The 16,359-nt window shown below is 40.7% G+C and overlaps 1 protein-coding gene across 1 annotated transcript in view; it reads right to left on the bottom strand.

Moving 5' to 3' along the window:
• RALYL (RALY RNA binding protein like) overlaps positions 1-16,359 on the bottom strand; it is a 395,931-nt gene that overhangs the window by 134,888 nt on the left and 244,684 nt on the right. The gene's annotated exons all lie outside the window — the stretch shown is intronic.

Below are 16,359 nucleotides of genomic sequence, written 5' to 3' on the forward strand. Positions count from 1 at the left end.
CACCTTGCTGCATCCCTTCCCTTGCCTTTTCCCGAAAAGGCTTCTCACCACACAAAAGTGAAGAAACCTTGCCATCTTGTGGTCAATGGTAGTTATTACGCTGTCAAACAAAAACACGAAACAGGCTGCAAATATTATAGTGGTCACCGCGTGGGGAGCTGCTACTTCAGTGAATTTAGGGGGAAAAAAAGAACAAACTTTTTAAGTATAAAGAAAGTACCATACACTTTTTCCAGTGCTGCAGAGATAATAATAGAAATGGTTCAGAGCAAGAAAGAATAAAATAGGATGGGCTTTACTTTTTTTTGTTTTTGATTCATTTGACAAACTGTGTAAACTGCTGGAGGTGCAGGGAATATTTTCTTTTGGCAAATAGCTGACATCTGCCAAGCAGTTCTATCATCAAACTCATAAGATGTCAGCAAAAATTTAGACTTAGGTGAGCTGGGTAAACCTTTTAAGGCTACTATAGATCAGGAAAATAGCTGCTTTTCATATGGGCTGAGACCCCAAACATGAAATACCTAGGAGTTACAAGTCTTGGAATGACCACAGATGAGAAAGGCAGATTACGTTGCCAGATGCTTCTCACAGGATGTGGACAAGCTGAGGAGGCCACCTCCCTGCCTGAAGGGAGGTCCCCAAGGAGAGGAAAGCGCCAGGTGGTATACAAAGCAACAAAGCAGCTCCTCTGTCAGCCTTTTCATTGTCATGGTGGACAGAGAAAAAGGTCATATCTACGCTCTGGTGATTTGTGGCTGCTAAAACAGTCCACAGTCAATTTTTTTTTTCTTTTTTATGCAGGCAGCCAGCCTTATCCTCCCCGGCCACCTGAGCAGACCTCCCACAATACAGGAAACAAATACAAATTCATTTGGTTTATACAAAGGCTTGCCTGACTGGTGCAGTGTGAAGGAACCGTTAATTCTTCTTTCCATTGAAGAAGTTCAGTTTGTCTCCACCACAATGATCTTGTAATTTTTTTCCCCAAATCTTGCAATGAATTCAGTGGGATCTTTTTTTTTTTTTTTTGCATACTATCCCATGCAGTTAATATCACTGTTCTGTTAAGGAAAAAAAACTCTCAAAAAAAAAAACCCAACAAAGAAACCAACATGTGCACCTCAAATGACAAGCTCTGATCTAAGCCCCCAGAGTAACCATGATTACTGGCAGTGATACGTGTTTGAGAATTTCTGGATGTTGAAAACCCCTTAAAAACTCATCGAGGGCACTTTAAAATGAAACCAACCTCGAACTTTTCTCTTGTACCAAAGGCTAACTACCACGGAATAGCCCATGCCTGTACAATTAAACACTTTGATTCCAAGACAGGTGGCTGTATCCAGAGTACCTGTTAAAATGGTACTTGGCTTAAGCTACATCCCCAACTGTGCCTTGGTGTTGCCAGGTGAGTGACAGCTGACTTATGCCAAAATCATCCCAGGGACTGTTCTAACAACTTACACTGTAGATGGTTGAGGTCCTGAGCCTGGGAACATTCCCTGGTTTGGTTTAATGACTGTTAGGTATAGCCAAACATTTTTATTCCCAGATTTATGTCAAGGGCAGTGGAAAATTGTTTTAGAAAGTTTTGGCCCTGAATCCTGAAGGTACATGGTGAGTTATTTTGCTATTTATAAAAAGAGCATTATGCCCATTAATTGTAATGAAGCTCATTTCTGGAAAAAAAACCCAGACAAACCAAAGAAAAAACAACCCAACATTTCCTAATTCTCTGTCACTTACTGACACAAATGGTCCCATCGACCTTGCCTATTCTGGCAAATTGGTGTAACGGAAAGAAATGACAGCTTAATGTAATAACCTAATTCTCTGTTACCTATCTGAAGAAAAGAAAAAAGGATGAGGGGAATTCTGTTAAATGAGGAAAAGAAACATGGTGCTGGAAAGGCTTTTTCTTTTTCTACTATTGCTTTAATATCTAGCATAGCACTATAACTAAAATTAGGACATGAAAGCCTGCAGATGGTGTGCTGTATTTGAGTTCCACTCAGGTTAATTAAAAAAAACCCAACAAACTGCATATTTGATAATGATAGCTTCTACATTAACAAAAGAAAAGACATATTCCCAGTAAAATCTTCAAATACTTTGCAATGAAAACAAGATCCATTCCATTCTACCTGAAGGCAATAGTGCATAGGACAAACCAACAGATTTATTTCTAGGAAATTTGCATGATTCATGAGATTTCCATTAAAAAATTAAGAGAACAGCATTGAAACTGAAGTAGAGGCAATTTATTTGCAATCAAAGATAATGATCATTATAATGAAGCAAGTTACATGTAAGAATGATATGGGTTATCTCCGAATTGAAGATTTAGTTTAATGTCTATCCTAGCAATTAACTTCTTTGCATGAATCTTAAGAATTCAGTAGTCTGAAGCTAGGCAGTAATATCTGAGCTTCAAAACCCATTCCAGCTGGGATACCACTAGTGACATATCTGAAGAATTCATTTGAAAGCTGTGAAGCTTCATTCTAAAGAAAAAAATGGAGACTAACAACCATACATAGAAATATAAACAGAAGTGTATTTGGTTATGACGGATTTTTAACCATTGCTGGCTGCATATAAAAAAACTGCCTGAAGGATACAGACAGTCTCTACTAGCAGTGTCCCTGTGGTCTTGGCTACAAACAATTTCATCATGGGAAGTATTGAACAAGAAGGTGTCAGGTTCTGCCAGGCTACCGCTCCTGCATGCCTGGAGCTGGGGTGAGTAGATGGAGTAAAAAAGAAATGGGTATGGCTCTTGGACAGTGTGGACCCCTCCTCTGCCTTACCTCACTGGAACTCCAGGGACTCTAGGGAGTACTGGAACCCCTAGGAAGCATCAGGCATGTACTGGATTTAATTTATTCTGTCCCTAGGGAATGTCTCAGTGCCCATTCATCACGGAAACTAAAGGATTTACCGCAGTCTATGCCAGCATGATGGATCTAAAAAGCTCAGTTCAAGGTATACGTTGTAACAGGATCCTAACCATAGGCAAGCTTAACTCCTACATGATAGCTCAAGATTTCATCTGAAAAAAAAACCTAATTGTACGACAGAAATGAGTCCTCACACATTCCATCAAGTTTGCTGATTTGGATGATTAAGATCACCATGGGATTACAAGCAAGCCATGACCTTGCCTAGACTATGGTCCAAATATAGACTCACAGCCTAGCTTGAGGGTGCCTTCTGATTACATAGCTATACATAATTACTCTTGTCAATGAGTTAAGCAAAACTCTCTGTTTCCTGTAGTCTCAACAGATTTTAAGAAACTTTTATTCAAAGACCAGTTTCAGTAACTAAAAAAACCTATGCTACCACATGAATAACTTAACAGTTCTTTGAACAGCATCATTATGTCTGTCTTTTAGGCTAGGAAGAGTTTTGTTTCCTGCTAAGAGAGAAAGTCTCATAAAAGAAATGCACTTTATGAAAGCTCAAATTACCATACCTGTTGCTTACTATTAAACATATCTAGCAAAATTCCTTGCCACGTGTTATATAGTATGTATTGCAGAATGCTAGCAGAATCTTAAAAAGGTCTTTGCAGCACACTATCTTGGAGTAGCACATGAAATTTGAGCAAAACAAGTTTAATACAAACTTGTTTTGATTAAGCCTGTATATGTTCTTTTGTTTTAAAGTAAACATAATGCAGTTAAAACATTTGATCACTGAGAAGACTTCAGTTGGATATTCTACAGTCGAGCAATCTACAGTACAATTGCCAACCTGAGCAATCTGTTGAGTAGTTCCTTCTTCATTCACCTGTTTCCTCATAGCACTCTTAACTCTTTTTCTTTTGCACATATCTAGGTATGCTTCAGGGTTCTGTACGTGGTTTTCCAAAATGCTCTTCAAGCCTCTTGCTGCAACGCTGCAGGTTGAATGCCTCCCATAGTAATTTACATTTTCCATGGTAGTGCACAAAACTAGACCAAGCACACGGAACTGCAAGTTTCTGTACAAAATAACTATGTTTGTGGCTGGAGAAGAGTAAAATCTCATGACTGAAAGGGATTCAGCTGTAAGGCAGTCAGGAAGCAGGACTTCTGAAATGTTTTTGAGATGTTTGTGTTTCCATCATTCCATTCTCTGTAAACCAATAGCTCTACCCCAGCAAGAGTTAACCACATAACCAACAAAGCTGTCTGAAAGATTTCAGTTCTAAGGCACCATGAATGAAGTACTTTCTTCTTGGGGTTTATGGCAGTTGAACTACGATGTTGAGGTGCTTCCCAATGAGATGTCCTTTGCTGTGAAGGCTCTGCTCCTCTGAAAGAGGTAAAACTTCAGAACAAAGGGAAAGGCCTTCTTGTTTTATCATGTTTTGAAGGAAAGAGTCAGGGTATTACATGTGGGCAGACAATGTCAAAGTTATAAATTCTGCTGAGTTGATGGAAATTGTCATCTGTTCTTTCCCTGCTGGAATTACATACGTTTTACATATCTCTGCCAAAGGAGTCTTAGGATAGCTACTGGGTGTCACTGTGCCTCAGCAAACCTGGTACACTCAGAGCAATGGGGAAAGGATGGTTAAAAAAAGAGGATCCCAAATAACCTATGGCTGGAGAGGGTTGTCAGCAGTGCATAAAAGGACTCCAATCAGGGGAGGAAAAAAAAAAAAAAAAGTAGTACTTTTTTTTCTCCTGGCTTTGTAAATATCATAATTAAGACCTCATACATGCTGGAGGTTGCTACCACATTCACCCTGTCACCAAAAAATGCTCCAGAATGTCAACTCTAGTTTTGAAAAGAAGTTGTCTGGCTCATCTAACTGCAAAGGGCTAACTAATAATACTCAGTTGACTTCAGAGAGCTTGAAACAATGGGTCTGATAGGGGCTAATTGCCTCGATCACCACACTCATGGCTCTCTGAACCTGCTGCTCTACAAGTTAATTATTTTTCAGTGTAAGAAAAATACAGAATTCAGTGTGGAGAGAGTTCATTCCAGCATGGCCAGATGCCAAACATCTGTTTCACTGCTCTGCTTCATCCTGTAATTTTCTCATTTTTTTTTTTTTCCCCCCACAAAACCTACTGCTTGAATTTTATTTCCTCTTTCACTTTTCACCATTACAACCAAAAATACAAGGTTCAAAAAAGAGCAGGGACAAATATCCATTTTGTAAGCAGGGTGTGAGTAGAACCAGAAGTTCATATTTGGCCGCTTCACAGCCCAAGGGACAGAGGAGCTGCCAGAATGGAGCTGGCTGAGATGATGAGCCAATGTATAAGTGAGCCACTGATCAGTATAAACTTTCTGCTTCCACATCACACACAGCATAAGGAAAGGACATATTACTTAGGGGTAAAACAGTCTGGCCTGTAATAGTAAGACTGAGTTGATATTTTAAAGTTACAAGAAAATTATTTGCATTTGGAACTGAAAAAGCAAACTCTGTTGTGGAATAACTGACCTTTCCTTGGGTGTTATACTTGAGTGCTGCAGACCTAACTCAGAGGATAACTGTTTCCTACCGACATACCTGAAAATCAGATCACTTCTTTGCATAAATAGACAATAAAAGCTTACTTTTAACCCTGACTTTTAAAGATCACAGACTATATTAAAAGGTGTGACTGAAGAGGTGATGCAGTACCTGAAGCTTGTCTCTGAAGCTTTAACACAATTACATGAATAGTCTCAACCATTAGAGTAAAGTCCCTGGTGCAATTTTGTCCATGAATGCCTCATTCTTCCCTGACAGCTTCAGCAGGAGGAGTCCCATCTGCAGGCTGTCCAAGGCTTGCCTAGCATTTGGTGATGCTTTAAAGGAGAAGGCATATTTTCTGAAGCCACTCAGCTGAGGAGGGAACTGATCCCACATGTCCCCCTTCCGGGAAATCTCTAACATCCTCCAACAATTTATTTCAGAGAAAATGTGAGGTGATTGCTTGCTCACAAAAACACACCTCAGTCCAGAATCTGTTGCAACATCTGATGCCCAAGCTCTGAGTGCAAATTGGGATACTTCCTCCAGTGTCTGTTCTTGGTTAGCCTCCATATCCATTTGGCTACTGGGCTGTGTGGCTCCCTTTCTGACAAACTGGGCTATTCATCGTACAGGGATCTTACCTGGGGATTATGTTATCATGAATTTAATTTTTGAATCTCATTTCCAGATACATTTGTAATAAAGGCTCATCCATGGATTCCTTCACAGACCTGAGCTTGCTTAACCCCTGAAAATGTCAATACTAGGTAATATACAGGCAAATGCAATTAAAGATTGTATCAGATGGTGGCAGCAAAGGACCTTCCAATGTTTGGACTTCAGCGGCGTGCAGCCAGCGTACCTACTGCTCATCCTGCGTTTTGTTTTCAAGCATCATCTATGATTAGGAGTAAACATTACACTGCATTTGTTTCAGCAAGAGGAAAAATAGCAAGCACACGGTTTATTGCTTGTTTCTCGGGAAAAAACCTCTTGAAATTGAATGTAACTCTCATAGCACAGTCAAATAAAAAAGAAGAAAATCAAATGGGAATATAAAAGCAAACAAAACACACAGGTAAATATAAGAATGGTGAAATAACTCTGTCATACCCCAGACAGTGAGGAATTCCTTGGATATTTTTGTCAGGGTGTTAGAAGACATTCTAACATAGACTAACAAAATAAGTATTATTTTCATAAGTAACATTGTTCTCAGTATCATTGACATAAAAAAGATTACACTGACAGAACAGGCAGATCTCTTTTCGTGCACTTGCTAGGTCTCAGCTGCAAGTAAAGAATCAAATCTGAATCTAGAACCTGTTAGGCATAGAAGATTTTCATTATTTGTAGTTGAGTTTTCGTAATTTAAGAGGCTGAAGATGGATGGCCCTGTTCGGTACTATTGCTCTGCATTATGCTACAGCTCTATTAGCACAACTGTGAGCAAATAATTAACAGCAAGGTCAGATATTGCCTAGAAGAGACTTGAAAATGGATGCAGGAGAAGGGAAAATCAAAACAAAAGCAGTATTTAATTAGTGCTGAAAAATTAACAGAGAGGAAAAAAAAAAGAGAGAAGAAAAACAGTGCTGAAAGCTGCTAGCTACCCTGAAAACTGAATACTGTTCATATCATACTGCACTAACTTGCACCAAACTAGTTTTGAGCACTACTTTCCAGCTACTGTGCAGATCACTGGCTTATTATTAGCTGAATTTAGTTGAATCTCTGTTGGGTGTGAGTGAAGTTTAGATTTAAACTTCAGAATAAAGCTCTGATTCTGCTTTCCTGTGGCTGGACATATGTGCCAGCACAGAGCTCTAAGGACTTCAAAGGAAGTGTGTGAGACGTCCACCAGTCATGCAGAAGAAGCTGTATGACTGAGACAGAATATCCTAATCAATCAACTAATCGTGTATATCCTTTGGCGGTTACACCATCTGTTTACCCGCACTCAGCAAATTCCACTCAGTTATTGATAAAGAGTCAAAACTCACTGTCACTGCCATAGGATGAACTCATTGGATCCATCAGAGGTTGCCTGCTCCCTCTGTCTGCTAATTTTTCATCCCAAGCACGCACACTACCTCCTACCTGCCACTCACCCTCTGCATTTTAAAGATGTACTGACACTCTTTACACACACTTTGATGAAGGCTCTGTGTTGTCTCATTCCCAAGACCTCTGCTGCTCTAATAGTACCAGTACCCATTTCTAGGACCACCATTTACCTCACTTCCCTTTCTCTACCTCATGCATATTTCTGCTGGTCCATTCCTTCCATAATATTTTCCCTACCTCCTCCATCATACAGTATCTCAGTCTATGGCAGGATTTTAGTGGGTTTCTGCAATTTCTACACATATTTTTTTTTCCCCAGTGGAAAATGCCATATAAGATATCAGCACAGACATCTGTTCTGAGAGGAGTGAGGTGATGGAAAGAGCTAAATATCTTCATCTTGGACATAGAGAACTGCCATCAGTTTGTTCCTTGGTCTATGGGCAATGCCACCAAAAGAGCTAATTAGAGTAGCTGCTGGGCCTGGTAAGCCAATTCAAGGCAAAAAATGATTCTTTGTGGTCTTCTCTTCTGTATTTCAGACTTCTTCCAGATCAGCAAGGTCCTTCCCACCATAGCTCAGGTCACTCCCATATGCCTTGGAGTTGGTGAGGCATACAAATATTCATAAATGGCATCCCAACAGAGGGATGTATTCAAATTGTCAAAAACTAACTTTGATTGTCTAGTGATGCAACTTTCCTATGTCTGCTAAAGGTATTTGCATAGATCCAGTCATGTGAATAGAACCAGGTATCATATCTCTGTAGCTTATAGGTGGGCAACTTTAAACTGCCACCATGCAAGTCTCCATGAAAAGGGCTGCCTTGAGTTCTGATTCAGACACTGTGACTTCTTTGAGCTCTAAGCAGTCTATCCAAACCCTTTTTTTCTTCCCCTTAAGCTGGTGCAGCTTTAATAACCTCTGTACTCTGACTTCAAATAGCCAATAGATTGAGAGGAAATATCCCCTTCCTCCCTCTCTATTTCCCACTGCTTCTCCATCTGCACAGGGAGCAGCTGTGCTCCCTGCACAGCCACCTTTGATATGCTACAGCATCTGGGGTAACTTCCACCTAAATTTAGTATAAGGCAGCTCTGCTGAAAATCAATAGAGTAGGGAGAAAACAAGCTACCCTGAACACAAATAGCAAGTTTAAAACCACAGAAATGAAATGTGTCAATCTTTCTTTCATTATCAATATGCCTAACTGCAAAACAAACATTTGAAAATCAAGAAAAACCCATTTTTCTCTACATTATTGATTTACCAAATACCTCAGCAAGACTAAAGAAATCTTCCCAAATAATAGCGGCACAGAATATTTAATGGGATTTTATTAAGAAAATATACATGAACAGTGTTATGTATCATGATATTACATTCAGACTCAAGGAAAATCAATAAACACCAAGGCCAATGTTTTATTTCTTAATGTTTTTTATGCCACCAGCTTATTTAATTTCATTTGTATATGCTATTAGATTGGTCTGTGAAACCAATCATACCTTTTCTTAAATTCTAAATGTAGACTATGCATATGTAGTTTGTACCATTAAAAAACAAGATTAAGATAAATTGTAAAGGGGATATGAGGAAATGATAATGGCATGAAAAATAAGATATGCAGGTATTTTTAAATATCATGGACAGAAACTAATAATAAAGTACAATAAAAAGAAATGAAAAATGGAAGTTAGTACCACACTCAGTCAGTACCTGGAAGAACTCAGAGAGAAAAGAATAAAAGTGTTTCAGATAGCTACAGTTAAAACACTTCAGATACCATGGAGAATTCCCAGGACACAGCCACAGCTAATGGAGCCCAATGATGCAATTTTACATGGTTCAAAAAAATGTCACATTTGGGGATCTCTGAAGTCTTGCACCTGAATGATGCAGTGCAACCCATAACTGTATTGGCTGTTTTATGTACCAGGGGTGAGGGGAAGATAAAGCTTAAAATCTGATAGATACCTAAACCAGAACTAATCTAGAGTCCCTAAATTAGGCCATATGGCTTTAGAAATAATTATGTTAAACAGTGTTATAAAACACCATGCAAAACATATAAGTCTAGAAGGCACTAAGAATTATCAACAAATTGGCAAAGATTCGAAAGGTAATAATTAATTTCCAACCCGAGAATGACCTGAGTGTCATTAAACTCTCTACAGCAATAGGCACTGCTGAGAACCTTTGCAGATAGTGACTAACAGGGATGAAAAATCCTTGCAAGAATCTAGGATGATTTCAAGCTGCCCTCAACAGGAAAGAAAGTCAGGAAGGAAGAGAACAGCATCCTTTTTTTCCTTTTTGAAAGCTGCTGTGCTCTCTGTAAACATAGCTTTTTTTTTTTTTTTTCCCTTGGTGCTGCTTGTTCTGTCTTTCTCAAACTTAGCATCATTGCAGAGACAACGCAAGAATGGAAAGTGTTTTCTACACAAGAAAGTAAAGATTGTTTTCTGTAGATAAAGGCAGACAACTCAGTGGTATGAGATAATAATAAGCATTCTACTTTTGAAGATCTGAAGGAAATTTCAGATTTTTCCTATTTCAAGAACAGAGTCTGCAACAGGACTGTGACAAATTTCCCACAGCTACAATGAGAAAAATATGCATAGCTCTGAAGTATTACAGACCAACTCTTGAGTATGATTTCAAGGTCATATGTTCTGAATGAGGTTTTTCCTTTGTCTTTGACAAAATATGTAGGTGTATGTAAATGTGTATGTACAAAGTAAGGGAATTCTAAGCTGCATTACCTCAGTGACAAATTTCTATAAAACATTTTTGATCAATAAACTTTAAAACTGTTAAAGGAGGGTCTATTAAAATTGTTAGAGCAGTGAGAAGCTTACATGGTCCTTCCAAGACATTGAAATGCTCACTACTTCTTTCAACCATTCACTTTAGCTCTTACCAGAAATAAGTCACATCCTTATTTTATTAACATAATCCTAACAACAGTAAACCAAAGTTTGAATGTCAAGTTTATTTATCTATTTGATTATCTATTTTTTAAACCTCAGCTTCAGAAGTTCTATAGCTATAGGCAACATAAATTTAACAAAGATACTAAGGAAAGTTTGGCACTGGAAATCCTAAAGACCCTAAAACCTGTGTTGTGAAGAAACAGAGCACATGACTTCTTTCAAACCAAAGCAGGAACTTATGCTTCACAGAGCTGTATTAACAATATTTATTCCTCTGAGATTGGGAGACTGGAAGGCTTTTTACTTCTCTGCCTACTCCCTAAGAGACTACCAGGTACTGACTAGTTGGCCTTGAGTGGGACATACACGAGGTATTATTGTCAGCAATGTGTGTAAATAACGCCGCATCTAATAGCAGCCATCCATGCTTTACATAGAGACACTTTGTGTCATGTACAAGGTACACAGATAAGTCTATTACACCTTTATAAACCCAGAAATGTTTCTGCAGAGGCATTCATGATTTTAAACTCAATTCAGTTAGGCAGAGGGAAATAATGAGCCCTCTCTATCCTCATCAGAATAGCAAATAGCCTTGAAAATTATTCTCCTCAGGTGATCTGAGGCAGCCAGCATGGCTTCACCAAGGGCAAGTCCTGCCTGACCAACCTAGTGGCTTTCTATGATGGAGTGACTACATCAGCGGACAAGGGAAGAGCTATGGACATAGACAGTAGGGTCGAGTGCACCCTCAGCAAGTTTGCAGGTGACACCAGGCTGAGCAGAGCACTTGACACACCTGAAGGACAGGATGTCATCTAGTGAGACCTAGACAAGCTGGAGAGGTGGGCCTGTGAGAACCTCAAGAAGTTCAACAAGGTCAAGTGCAAGGTCCTACACCTGGGTCGGGGCAATCCCCAATATCAATAGAGGCTGGGGGATGAAGGGATTGAGAACAGCTCTGCAGAAAAGGGCTTGGGGGTGCTGGTGGATGAAAAGCTGGTCATGAGCCAACAATATGTGCTTGTAGCCCAGAAAGCCAAATGTATCCTGGGCTGCATCAAAAGAAACGTGGCCAGCAGGTCAAGGTAGGTGATTCTGCCCCTCTACTCTGCTCTGGTAAGACCCCACCTGGAGTGCTGCCCCCAGGTCTGGAGTCCTCAGCACAGGGAAGACATGGACTTGTTGGAGTGGGTCCAGAGGAGGGCCACAAAAATTATCCAAGTGCTGCAGCACCTCTCCTACGAGGACAGGCTGAGAGACTTCTCTCCCCAGAGAAGAGAGGACAAATCGGGACAAAGGAAGACTTACCATCAATGGAGAAAGACTGCGTCAGAGATCACCTATGCAAACTGGATCCTCACAAATCCATGGGCCCCGATGCAATGCACCCACAAGTGCTGAAGGAATCGGTGGATGTTCTTGCTGAGCCACTCTCCATCATCTTTGAAAGGTCATGGAGGACAGGAGAGGTGCCCAAGGACTGGGGGAAAGAAAATGTCACTGCAGTCTTCAAAACGGGCAAGAAGGAGGACCTGGGGAACTATAGGCCAGTCAGCCTCACCTCCATCCCTGGAAAGGTGATGGAGCAGTTCATCCTGGAGGTCATCTGCAGGCATGCAGAAGATAAGGTTATCAGAAGTCGTCAACATGGATTCACCAAGGGAAGATCATGCTTGACCAACCTCATAGCCTTCTATGATGGCGTGACTGGTTGAGTCGATGAAGGGAGAGCAGTGGATGTTGTTTGTCTTGACTTCAGTAAGGCATTCAACACTGTCTCCCATAGCATCCTCACAGATAAGCTAAGGAAGTGTGTGTTGGACGAGTCGACGTTGAGTTGGATGGAGAATTGGCTGAACAGTAGAACTCAGAGGGTCGTGATCAAAGGAGCAGAGTCTGGATGGAAGCCTGTCACTAGTGGTGTTCCCCAGGGGTCTGTGCTGGGTCCAGTCCTGCTCAACATAATCATCAATGACCTGGATGATGGGATAGAGTGTAACCTCAGCAAGTTTGCTGATGATACGAAGCTGGGAGGAGTGGCTGATACACCAGAAGGCTGTGCTGGCATCCAGCGAGACCTGGACAGGCTGGAGAGCTGGGCCAAGGGGAACCTGATGAAATTCAACAAGAGCAAATACAAGGTCCTGCAGCTGGGGGAGGAACAACCCCATGCACCAGTACAAGCTGGGGGTTGAACTACTGGAAAGCAGGTCTGTTGAGAAGGACCTGGGAGTGGTGGACAACAAGTTGACCATGAGCCAACAACGTGCCCTTGAGGCCGAGAAGGCCAACAGTATCCTGGGCTGCATTAAAAGGGTTGTGGCCAGCATATTGACAGAGGTTATCCTCCCCCTCTACTCTGCCCTAGTGAGATCACCTTTGGAATACTGCATCCAGTTTTGGGCCCCTCAGTTTAAGAAGGATGTGGAACTGCTTGTGCAAGACCAGCAGAGAGCTACCAAGATGATCAGGAGGATGGAGCATCTCCCTTATGAGGAAAGGCTGAGAGACTTGGCTTTGTTCAGCCTGGACAAGAGAAGACTGAGGGGGGATTTATCAATACCTAGAAATCTCTAAACAGTGGGTGTCAGGATAATGGGACTAGGCTCTTTTCAGTGGTGCCCAATGACAGCACCAGGGGCAATGGGCACAAGTTGGAACACAGGAAGTTCCACCTAAACATGAGAAAATTCTTTTTTCCTGTGAGAATGACAGAGCAGTGGAAGCGGCTGCCCAGGGAGGTTGTGGGGTCTCCTTCCCTGGAGACATTCAAAACCCACCTGGATGCGTTCCTGTGTCCCCTGCTCTAGGTATAGGTATGCCTGCTCAAGCAGGGGGGTTGGATGAGGTGATCTCCAGAGGTCCCTTCCAACCCCCACCATTCTGTGATTCTGTGATTCTGTTCAGCCTGAAGAAAAGAAGGCTACAGGGAGACCTTACTGAGGTCTTTCAGTATTTAAAGGGAAAGATGGGAGCAATCTCTTTAGCAAGGCCTGTTGTGACAGGACAAGGGGTAATGGTTTTAAACTAAAGGAGGCTAGATTTAGCCTGGATATAAAGAAAACATTTTTTACAGTGAGGGTGATGAAACAGTGGAACAGGTTTCCCAGAGAGGTTGTGGAGGCCCCATCCCTAGAAACACTCAAGGTCAGGTTGGACGGGACTCTGATCAACCTGTTCTAGTTGAAGATGTCACTTGTCACTGCAGGGGGGTTGGACTAGATGATCTCTAAAGGTCCCTAAACAATTCTATGATTCTATGATTATCTGTTTCAGACAGAAACAACCAGGGTGCAGAATGACAGAGTTCTTTTTGGAGGCAATGACTTTGGTAACTCTGAATGAAGTACTAAATCTCCCAGGAAGGGCAGATTTAAGATCTGTGCCTCTCCTTGTTATTAATATTGGGTTAACTTAGACATTCACCAGCACAGGACTTAATGCACTTAACTTTATCTCCAAATTGTAGAGGAATGTTAGGTGCCCAAGTCAGCACTATAGAGTCCCCATGGGATTAGCTGAAATGCAGGTGTTACAAACTTTCCTTGTTGCCCCCGCTCTCTCTGTGAATCTGACTCCTATGCTATTTCTGATTCATCCATTTTTGAAGGTAGCTGCATTCCTGTTTCCCCAAATAAGAAACTAAATGCAGTAAAGGTTGGAGAATACTTGAATGCCAGAATGATGCAGGGTCATACAAGTGCTTTGGCTAGAAAGCAAGAAAAGGCAGGGAAAAGCAACCAGTTCCTGATGCAAACAGTACCTATCAAATGTGTTATAAGGTATGTAGTGCTTTATGTTAAGCAATTCTGCAGAAGAAAGTGTGGGGCAAGAAACCACGGGGATAGTCTACTAATTAGTGAGTAATTAATTCAGAGTGTAATCTGCTCCCACTGAGAACAATGTATTTGTCTCAGTAGGACTTTTAGAAAAATTGGAAATAATAGACTTACATAATTGCAATAGGTAGGTATCCACCTTGGTGCTCAAATGCTTAATTACTTTCCTGCTTTTCTGGTATTAAATCTATACCTAGCCAGCTCAGAAACTTTCTCCAGTCTGAAGCCATACAGCAACTGTCAGTGCTCAATAGGCAGCTTTGAAGCAGGGGTCTCTGCACACCTAAGGTCTGCCTTGCCTCATGAAGTAGACCATCCCTTCAGCCAAAATTTCAGTTCTAAAGGGCAGAGATCAGCTTGGAAAGGTTTTAGTCATTGACAGGGAGAAAGAGTAGTCAGCAGGAGCAGAAGGAATCAGTGCTGCTCTGCCTGCCTGTTCTTTCAGAAAGAAGTAGAGATTGTAGGGAAGGATGACTATTCACAGCTGGATGGAAAATGAATAGTGCCTGGGAAATGTACATATATATTTTGGGCATCTCTGGACAAAAATGTTTGGAAATAGGAGTTTACTTGCAAGACAACTGTAGCAAGAGGACTCACACACAAATACACTGAAATCATATTATCAGTAAGTCTCTGCCAATAAATTTGCAGGTTTCCCATGCCATCTTATCAATAAATATGTAGGTCCCAGACTGGCAAGTTTGTTTCCTTCCAGAACTTAAAGATTCCAAGGAAGTTCCCACATCTCTTTGAAGTTTGGAGGGGTGATTGTATGGCCATGAACTGTAATATAAAAAATATGACTTTTTTCCCAGAAAAATTGTGTGATAAATTACATTGATAGAAAATGATGAAATCATACCATACATTTGGACATCAAGTATTGTATGATATGATATGATATGATATGATATGATATGATATGATATGATATGATATGATATGATATGATATATCCACACATTAGCTACCTGTGATCTTTCCCATCTTCCACTTCTTTTCTCCCCATGAATATATTGCAGTGGCAGCATAATAACAATGTGAATTCCATCTGGAATTATTTCACATCCACTAAAAATATTTGAGCCTATATTTAGTAGGGTCATGGAGTGACCTTTCCTCTGCATGGGAGGCTTTGCATATAGCTGCTATATGGGGGCTTTCAGGATAGTAATGTGAAGAAAAAGAATCTCCTTGGAAACACAGGTGTACGCACACGATGCTGAGCAAAACAGATTATCAGATATTAAGGACATGAACAACTGGGAAAGGCCATGGAGTTTTTTTTGGGGAAAGACGGCTGGTTAAATGGTAGCTTAGTCTGTTGGCTTTTCTGAAGGAGCTTATAATTTCTCCAGTTGTGTCCATTCGCCTCACAAAGCTGCTTCAGAAGCACTTAACTGGACTCCTGCTGACTTGCAGCTTTGAAATGCCTTAAATGCAAAAGCTCTTTATGAGTCACAAAAACACCTTCATAAGAAAGGAGGTCAGGCTGAGACAACCTAGCAGAGAGTTTCATCAGACTTAGCTGAAATCCATTATTGCACATTTAACAAGCTGTGTTTTATGTCTGCCTTTCTGGTTTAGGCTAAGTATAAACACTCCTCTAATAAAGTCAGTAAAGGTAATCTTGGAGCTATCATCCTCATGGAAAAAAGTACGAGCAGTGACAACATGTCTAAGCTTGCTAAATCTAAAGTATCACCATGACACTTTTGGTGAATCTTAGTGTTTGGGCCTACCCAATATTTCTGAGTACTAATCCACAGATATCTTGTTGGAAACCATTTTAGACCACTGTGAATTGATTTTTCCCTTGTTACTGTGGTACTTGTCTGACTTAAACTAATTTTTAATATATCGTTCCATGCAGCTGGTTGAGCTGCAACCTGTAGCATAAATGAAGCTCTTTGACAATTATTCCTTAAGGATAGCATTGTAAAAGACTTGCTGTTGTAAGGAACTGGTCTTTTCTGTTGTAAATGACTCATTGCACTGATAACACTGATCATGTGGGATTGTGCATGAGAAGGTAAATTC

The sequence above is a fragment of the Phalacrocorax carbo genome, chromosome 2 (genome assembly GCF_963921805.1).
Source record: "Phalacrocorax carbo chromosome 2, bPhaCar2.1, whole genome shotgun sequence".
NCBI classification, from domain to species: Eukaryota; Metazoa; Chordata; class Aves; order Suliformes; family Phalacrocoracidae; genus Phalacrocorax; species Phalacrocorax carbo.